Source organism: Pseudophryne corroboree, chromosome 6 (assembly GCF_028390025.1).
Source record: "Pseudophryne corroboree isolate aPseCor3 chromosome 6, aPseCor3.hap2, whole genome shotgun sequence".
NCBI classification, from domain to species: domain Eukaryota; kingdom Metazoa; phylum Chordata; class Amphibia; order Anura; family Myobatrachidae; genus Pseudophryne; species Pseudophryne corroboree.
The window spans coordinates 308,883,618-308,892,618 of NC_086449.1; positions in this window are offsets into that span (position 1 = coordinate 308,883,618).

Here is a 9,001-nt window from a genome sequence, read left to right on the forward strand (position 1 = left end):
GTGCATGCATGAAACAATGGGAAAATGTCGCCGTGCCATTTTCCCAGTGATTTCTGCAGTGCTGCAGCTGCGGGACTCTGGAGAGTGAGAATTAAAAATAATGGGTGCAGGGTGTGCGGTGTGGACACCCCTGGACCCTGGGGGCCTGTGTGCACCACTGGCACAACTTGGGGAATATGTGTATCTGGCACTTTGGGGCATATGTGTATCTGCCACTGTGGGGCACATGTGTATTTGGCAATGTGGGGGCATCTTTGTATTAGGCACTGTGGGGCATATCTGGCACTGTGGGGCATATGTGTATCTGGCATGGTGGGGGTGTATCTGGCACTGTGGGGGCATATGTGAATCTGGCACAGTGGGGGTATATCTGGCACTGTGGGGGCATATCTGGCACTGTGGGGGCACATGTGTATCTGGCACTACTGGGGGCATATGTGTATCTGGCACTGTGGGGCATATGTGTATGTGGCACTGTGGGGTATTTGTGTATCTGGAACTGTGGGGAATATATGTGTTTCTGGCACTGTGGGGGGATAATTGTATTTGGCACTGTGGGGCATATCTGGCACTGTAGGTGCATATCTGGCACTGCTGGGGACATATGTGTATCTGGCATGGTGGGGGCATATGTGTATCTGGCACTGTGAAGGCATATCTGGCACTACTGGGGTCATATGTGTATCTGGCCCCCCATATGTGTATCACGCCCCCTTTTTTATTGGTCACGCCCTGTGTGGCATGTGGCCACAACCAATTTTTGGCATGCATGCACAGTACCACTAAGACTTTTTTTCTACTTGGATGACAGGAGCGAGAAGGCGATGAAAAGATAGTGACACAGAGGATGAGGCAATGGGTGACGGGGAGAGATAGTGGGAGACCTAGAGGCAGTGGGTGACAGGGAGAGGCAGAGGGTGACAGTAGAGGGTGACAGTGAGAGGAAGTGGGTGACGCCAGGGAATGGGTGATGTGGAGGCAGTGACTGATGCCAGGGAATGGCTGACAGGGGGACAAAGTGATGGGTAGGCAGTGATTGATGCCAGGGAATGGCTGACAGGGGGAGGAAGTGGGTGATACCAGGGGGAGGCAGTGGGTGATGTAGAGGATGATGAGAAAAGGCAGTGGGTGAAAGGAGAAAGGGTGATGGGGAGATAGAGACAGAGGAAAAAGGGAGAGATAGTGGGAGACAAAGAGGCAGAGGGTGATCGGAATATTCAGGGGTGACAGAGATAATGGGTGACAAGGAAATAGTGGGAGATTTGAGAGGCAGGTTATGACAGCTGTGTGCCCCTCAGACAATTTCATTTATTTTTAGTCAGCAACACAAATATAAGCATAAACCATCTAAAAAATGGTACAATACGCAATAAATAAAACAGTTACAGATGTGTGCAAAGTTCCATCCATAAACCATGAGAACCTGTAACATACTGTATATTAATATTAACTGCTTAATTCATTGAAAACAATGGATAATCTGGATCAGAAAGCCTCATTTGCATCAGTTCAAAAATAAGGCTACAATATACAATGATTTGCCAACATAATTTGTAAGAGAAAGCAGAGACAAGACGGTAACTAAATTAAGCAAAAAACTAGCTACAGGAGACCTCATGCTGGTTGAGAGGATTGCTTTACAGCGTTTAGTGACACGGATAGCAAATTAAATGAAAGGTTGCTTAAAACTGTAAGTAACATGGCTCAAACTGTTGATAGTTTCCTTGCCCAAAATACCGAGAGGCCAGAGAGGAGCAATAATCATGATGGAATCTTGACTGCAGACCCACATAACAGGCAGCAGAAAGTGTGTAATACAATAGTTAACTAAGTTACACAAACATACTGTATAACTTGAGATGTGTGTACTCCCTCATGTTTTGGTTTTGCCAAAACTACCCTCAGTGTTTTGTTTTAGTTTTTTGGGTTTTGGCAAAATACCCCTCAAGTGTTTTGAGTTTGGATTTGGTTATGGATTTCTTGAAAATTGATAAAAACAGCGAAAATCATGTCATTTGGACCTATTTTTGTTCCTACAGTAATATTAACAGAAATTTCCTACATTTCTAGTCATTTCCAGTCAACTTTGACCACACTCTCCTGTGTGAAATGTCACCTGAAATCATGAGGGATGGACTTACAAGCAATACAAAACACAAGACTCAGATTTTAAATCTGAGTTCCGACCTGAGGGAAGCTCCGAATCAGGACATGGTTCGACTCCGATCCCTTAAATTCGGTTGAGTTCGGATTCCTAAAAAAACTGAACCGCACATCTCTACATATAACATATCACAGAACACTAAGTGGAATAATGCTGTAGTGTGGACAGTAACATGTGCAACAATATGTTTTCAGTGACTGCAGGTGCTAGTGACAGTTATTACAGCACATAGTGCATGTTTTAATGATATTTGATTTTTAGCAGATACAGGGGCCTTTTCGTCATCGGGAGCCATAACATATAAGTAAATGGATCCTACTTTCATAAATACTTACTTATAGTCTTCTTCCTTACTTGGTCTGAAGTAATCCAACATGAAGATCAGGAGCGCTTTGAGAGAGGAGGTGGCCCATATGCAGTCTTCGATTGGGTCCCCTCATCTTTGGCAGCGCAGTAGACTCTGGTACTTACTGCACATTCGCAGGTCTCTGGTGCCCACGCCACATTCCCAGGGACATCTCTATAGCGTATGTGTGAATCACCGAAAAATAGTCGCTGCTGCCATTTTCCAAGTGATTTTTGCCGCTGTGCAGCTAGCGCCGTGCCAGCCGAGAGGTGAGTATAATTAAATGGGTGCAGTGTGTGCGGTGTGTGGGCCCCCATGGAACCAGGGGCCTGTGTGCATGCACACCTTGCACCCATTATAGATACGTCAGTGGTGAAGATGCATAATCCATTTTGGAAATTTAATTATTCATATGAACCAACAGGACAGCTTTTGAGAAGCACCCAATGCACAATGAATTACGCTTGGTGACATTGGCTGTTTAATAGCTAGGCAGATAATCAGTGGGCTCTTATCTGTCATTGATTGAGCAATGTAGTAATAATGTCTTGTTAATTAAGGTGCTAATATTTTTTATTTCATACCAGGCGGAACTAAAATGTATTTTCAAATTGCTGTGAGACCACACTTTATTGTAATGACTGTTTTGGTATCAATAGTTCTTACATTTAGCATATGCATTCTTTTTTAGAACATTGGGCCTAATTCAAGTTGAAAGCAAAAGCAAAATCTTCCTCTAATGGGCAAAACCATGTGCACTGCAGGTGGGGCAGATATAACATGTGCAGAAAGCGTTAGAAAAACCAATACAGACAGTGAAAGATTGATGTTACAGAACATTTTGAAACAAAGTTCCAGATACCAAATGGAATACAAAAAGAGAAGAACATCAATTGCACAACTTTTGACATTAATTTTCTATAAACATAGTTTTATTTATTTGACATTTTATGTACAGTTCTCACAGGCATGATAGGTCAAGCGGCATGTGGTTAACACAGGGAATTCTTGTATATCTTCCAAGTTGAAATTGCGGTTAAAATAATCCATTTTGAGATTAAAAAACAAAACATTTTGGCAAAAAACACTTTAGTAAATCTTCCCCCTGGGTCGTTTGCAGATCACAAAATATGTTGACCAGCAATGCTTTTTAAGCAATCATGTACAGTATTTTGGGAAGTACATATGGTGTAATGATTAGCATTAATGCCTCTTCTCTGAGGTCATGGGTTTGATTCCCACCACTTCCCAAACTGTGTAGAGTTTGTATATTCTCCCCGCGCTTGAGTGGGTTTCCTCCGGGAACTCCGGTTCCTCCCACAATCCAAAAATATACTGGTAGGTTAATTGGTTCCCATCAAAAAAAGAACCCTAGTATGTAAGTGTACATGTGTTAAGGGCAGACAAGATGTGCTAAGTGGTTCTTATCTACCGTCAAATTTGAAGTTTCTATGTACTCCTACTTGTCAACCAAATGCTTGGGGCAGATGTATTAAGCCTGGAGAAGTGATAAAGTGAAACGTGATAACGCAAGCCTATAACAAAATGCTACATTTTATTGCAATGATATTAATCATTTGGTAGTGTTTGAATTGTGCACCTGCAACCTTGTCTTTGTATGCAGTTATGAGCAAACTGGCTGGTGTGTTATAACATTCCACTTTATCACTTCTCCAGGCTTAATACATCAGCCCCTTTGTGACATAAATGAAACAGAATTTGATGGCAGATACAAACCACTTGGCACATCTAGTCTGCCCTGAACATATTTTCACACTAGGGTTAATTTTTTATTGGGAGCCAATTAACCTGCTAGTACATTTTTGTTTTGTATGAGGAAATCGGAGAAACCTAAAGAAAGTAGGGGGATCATATACAAACTCCACACCGTTAGGTCTGTGGTGGGAATGGAACCCATGACCTCAGTGATGTGAGGCTAACCATTACCTTCTCCATACTGCCCCTACACCATCCAAACTGGCTCTGCACTTGTGTATGTATCAGCCAATTATCATTATGCTTTTCTCCACAGTAATTTGCCTGTCATTCACCATCTGTTTGTTTAGTTATACCCCTTTTCCACTAGCTCAAAAAACATGGGTAAATGCACGGGGGCGCGCATTTACCTGTGTTTTTTGCTAGTGGAAATGGGTCCCTCTGCAAAAACCCGGATCAAGTGATCCTGGAATCCTACCCGGGTAGCTTACCGGGTTGAACACGTGTTCAACCCGGTAAGCTGTGCAGTGTAAACGGAAGCCGCGTCGATGCGACACGGTTCCTATTCACAGTGTATGGAAGAGCGGTGGTGGGAGATCATGTGATCTCCCAGCGCTGCCCCTGTCATGTCGCCAGTAGCGTCACCAACCCGGCTATATGCCGGGTTGGTGAGTGTAGTGGGAAAGAGGGCTGAGCATGGGCCGCAGCCGGGTAGCTAAGCACACGTGTCAGGCTCCCGGCTGCGACCCATGCTTCTAGGTAGAAAGGGGGTATAAGAGAAGTATCTCCCTCTTAACAGGGTAACTTGCAGCAGCGGAGTAAAAGGATGTGTTGGACAGACATACAGTAGTTAAGTGTAAACTATCAAATTATTTTTTGTATATTATTCACATAGGGCCTAATTCAGAGTTGATCGCAAAAGCAAATTTGTTAGCAGTTGGGCAAAACCATGTGCACTGCAGGGGAGGCAGATATAACATGTGCAGAGAGATATTTGGGTGTGGTGTGTTCAAACTAAGGGGGTAATTCCAAGTTGATCGCAGCAGGATTTTTGTTAGCAATTGGGCAAAACCATGTGCACTGCAGGGGAGGCAGATATAACATGTGCAGAGAGAGTTAGATTTGGGTGGGGTGTGTTCAATCTGCAATCTAATTTGCAGTGTGAAAATAAAGCAGCCAGTATTTACCCTGCACAGAAATAAAATAACCCACCCAAATCTAACTCTTTCTGCACATGTTATATCTGCCTCCCCTGCAGTGCACATGGTTTTGCCCAATTGCTATCAAAAATCCTGCTGCGATCAACTTGGAATTACCCCCTAAAATCTAAACTGCAGTGTAAAAATAAAGCAGCCAGTATTTACCCTGCACAGAAACAAAATAACCCACCCAAATCTAACTCTCTCTGCAAATGTTATATCTGCCACACCTGCAGTGCACATGGGCCCTCATTCTGAGTTGATCGCACGGTAGCAGTTTTTTGCAGCTGTGGGATCAGATAGTCGCCGCCTATGGGGAAGTGTATTTTAGCTTAGCAAGTGTGCGATCACTTGTGCAGGGGAGCTGTGCAGAACGTTTTTGTGCAGTTTCTGAGTAGCTCTGAACTTACTCAGCCACTGCGATCACTTCAGCCTGTCAGGTCCCAGAATTTACGTCAGACACCCGCCCTGCAAACGCCTGGACATCCCTGCGTTTTCCACGGCTCTCCCAGAAAATGGACACTTGCCACCCAGAAACGCCTTCTTGCTGTCAATCACCTTGCGATCACCACTGCGATTGCGTTCTTCGTAAGATCCCACGCTTCCCGGAATTTCCTATCGCCAGGCAGCGATGCACCTACGCATTGTGGCTGCAGCGCATGTGCAGTTCAGACCTGATCGCACCACTGCAAACAACTGCAGCGTGCAATCGGGTCGGAATGACCCCCATGGTTTTGCCCAACTGCTAACAAATTTGCTGCTGCGATCAACTCTGAATTACCCCCATTTTTAGATATGCTATGGTCAAAATAACAATGGTGGTCATTCCGAGTTGTTCGCTCGCTAGCTGCTTTTAGCAGCATTGCACACGCTAGGCCGACGCCCTCTGGGAGTGTATCTTAGCTTAGCAGAATAGCGAACGAAAGGTTAGCAGTTCTGCTACTAAATAATTCCTTGCAGTTTCTGAGTAGCTCCAGACCTACTCCGATTGCGATCACCTCAGTCCGTATAGTTCCTGGTTTGACGTCACAAACACGCCCTGCGTTTGGCCAGCCACTCCCCCGTTTCTCCAGGCACTCCTGCGTTTTTACCTGGCACGCCTGCGTTTTTACCTGGCACGCCTGCGTTTTTTAGCACACTCCCTGAAAACGGCCAGTTTCTGCCCAGAAACACCACTTCCTGTCACTCACACTACGATCACTCGAGCGGTGAAAAAACGTCGCTTGAGCTTGAGCAAATCTCCAAAGTTTTGTGTTAAATTACTGAACGCATGCGCGCTGCGTACCATGCGCATGCGCATTTTCCACCTAATCGCTCCGTTGCGAAAAACGGCAACGAGCGAACAACTTGGAGTGACCACCAATGTTTCCTCTTAAAATATTGTGAGAATAAGGCTAATGATGTACATAAATTAGCCTAGTGAACTTACACACTGAACCCTGTTTTCCTGCATATATCAGGTAATGTAAAAAAAATCCGTGTGTCATTAGAAGAGAGTGCCCAATCGGCAGCCAGAAAGTCCCATTGGGATTTATGTTATCCATCCCTCTGTAGTTCAAGGCAATGGAATGGGCAGGGGAATCTTCAGCACATAGGTGGGAAAGTGTGTTCCAGGGCTTTAATGTGATGACTAAGGTCCATTCACCATTGGCATTTTTAGTGCCTTCGCCCAAACCAGTCCCAAGAAAGCTCACCGTAGGTATCAAGTGTTATACCACCCAATACAGATCACAAATATAATAATTAGTAATTCCATACACTTTGGGGGAGTTCAAAGTTTGGGGAGAGATAAAGTACTAACCAATCAACTTCTTACTGTCATTTTACAGGTAGCAAAATCACAGGGAAAATGGTGAGGTGGACCATTTTCCCAGCATTTTGCACATGCGCAGATGTGAAATTATCGTGAAAATGACCACTATTCCATTTTCACAGAGATCTGCTCATGCGCGGTAGACTATAGCACATCACCAAACTCTACTTGTGATAGTTAATGCGCTGCCAGCTAGAGATGAGGGGTCCGGATGACGGAGACCTCCTCCTGTATTAATATTCCCCTGCGCAGCTACATATATAGTAAAGAAAATTGAGTTTATATAATGGAAATTATACAGGAATTAGTTATTACATTATTTTACAAACAAGAAATTGGCAGATTATCTGTAAGGAACAGATAATTTTATTCCTGCAATCCAAAAGGCGAATTATACTTTGGGCAATAAGGCTAGATAAAGCAAATACTGTAGTTTGTCTAAAGCAGGCATGTCCAAACTGCGGCCCTCCAGCTGTTGTGAAACTACATATCCCAGCATGCCCTGACACAGTTTTGCTGTCAGAGAATGCTAAAGCTGTGTCAGTGCATGCTGGGATGTGTAGTTTCTCAACAGCTGGAAGGCCGCAGTTTGGACATGCCTAGTCTAAAGACTTATTTTCAAAGTTCTGTTTAAAGCTAATTTCATCCTTTCTCTTTTGACTCCTTTTCAAAGTGTGATAATATTAGACTTCTACTTTTCCCACTGTTTTAAGAGCAATAACCTGGGATGAATTAGTTGACAGATGGTAAAAATTATTTAAACTCTACTTTATTAAAAGTAGGCATCACTTATTCAAATGATAAATGCATTAGTACATTCACCACAATGTTTAAACCATGCTTTTATAATAAAATTCTAGTAGAGTGATATTTCCTGGAAATTAGCATATTTTATAGACCAAGAATTAGGGACATACAATGAAACAAGTTCAATGATAGATTCGTATAACTGCCCATAAAAGTTAAATATCCCAGGCTGACAATAAATTATAGGAAGGATGGATATAAAATAGGTGCTATAGTAAAATACACCTATAATAATGACTGTAAAATGTATATTACAACAGTCAAAAATTAGTAAAGAGTGTGTGAAATAAAATAAACCAATGTAAAAATCTATTCTTCCCCTTCTTCCATCATGCTTGCTAGGACCCAATTCTTTGCATAAAAATAACCAAAAGAACATATATAGTGACGTATATACAGTGCATCCGGAAAATATTCACAGTGCTTCACTTTTTTGACATTTTGTTATGTTACAGTCTTATTCCAAAATGGAATAAATTAATTTTTTCCCCTCAAAATTTTACACACAATACCCCATAATGACATGGGAAAAAAGTGTTTTGAGATTTTTCCAACTTTATTAAAAATAAAAAAACTAAGAAATCACATGTACATAAGTATTCACAGCCTTTGCTCAATACGTTGTCGATTCACCTTCGGCAGCAATTACAGCCGCAAGTCTTTTTGAATATGATGCCACAAGTTTGGCACAGCTATCTTTGGGCAGATTTGCCCATTCCTCTTTGCAGCACCTCTCAAGCTCCATCAGGTTGGATGGGAAGCGTCGGTGCACAGCCATTTTCAAATCTCTCCAGAGATGTTCAATCGGATTCAAGTCTGGGCTCTGGCTAGGGCCACTCAAGGACATTCACAGAGTTGTCCTGAAGCTACTCCTCTGTGTGCTTAGAGTCGTTATCCTGCTGAAAGATGAACCGCCGCCCCACTCTGAGGTGAAGAGCGCTCTGGAGCAGGTTTTC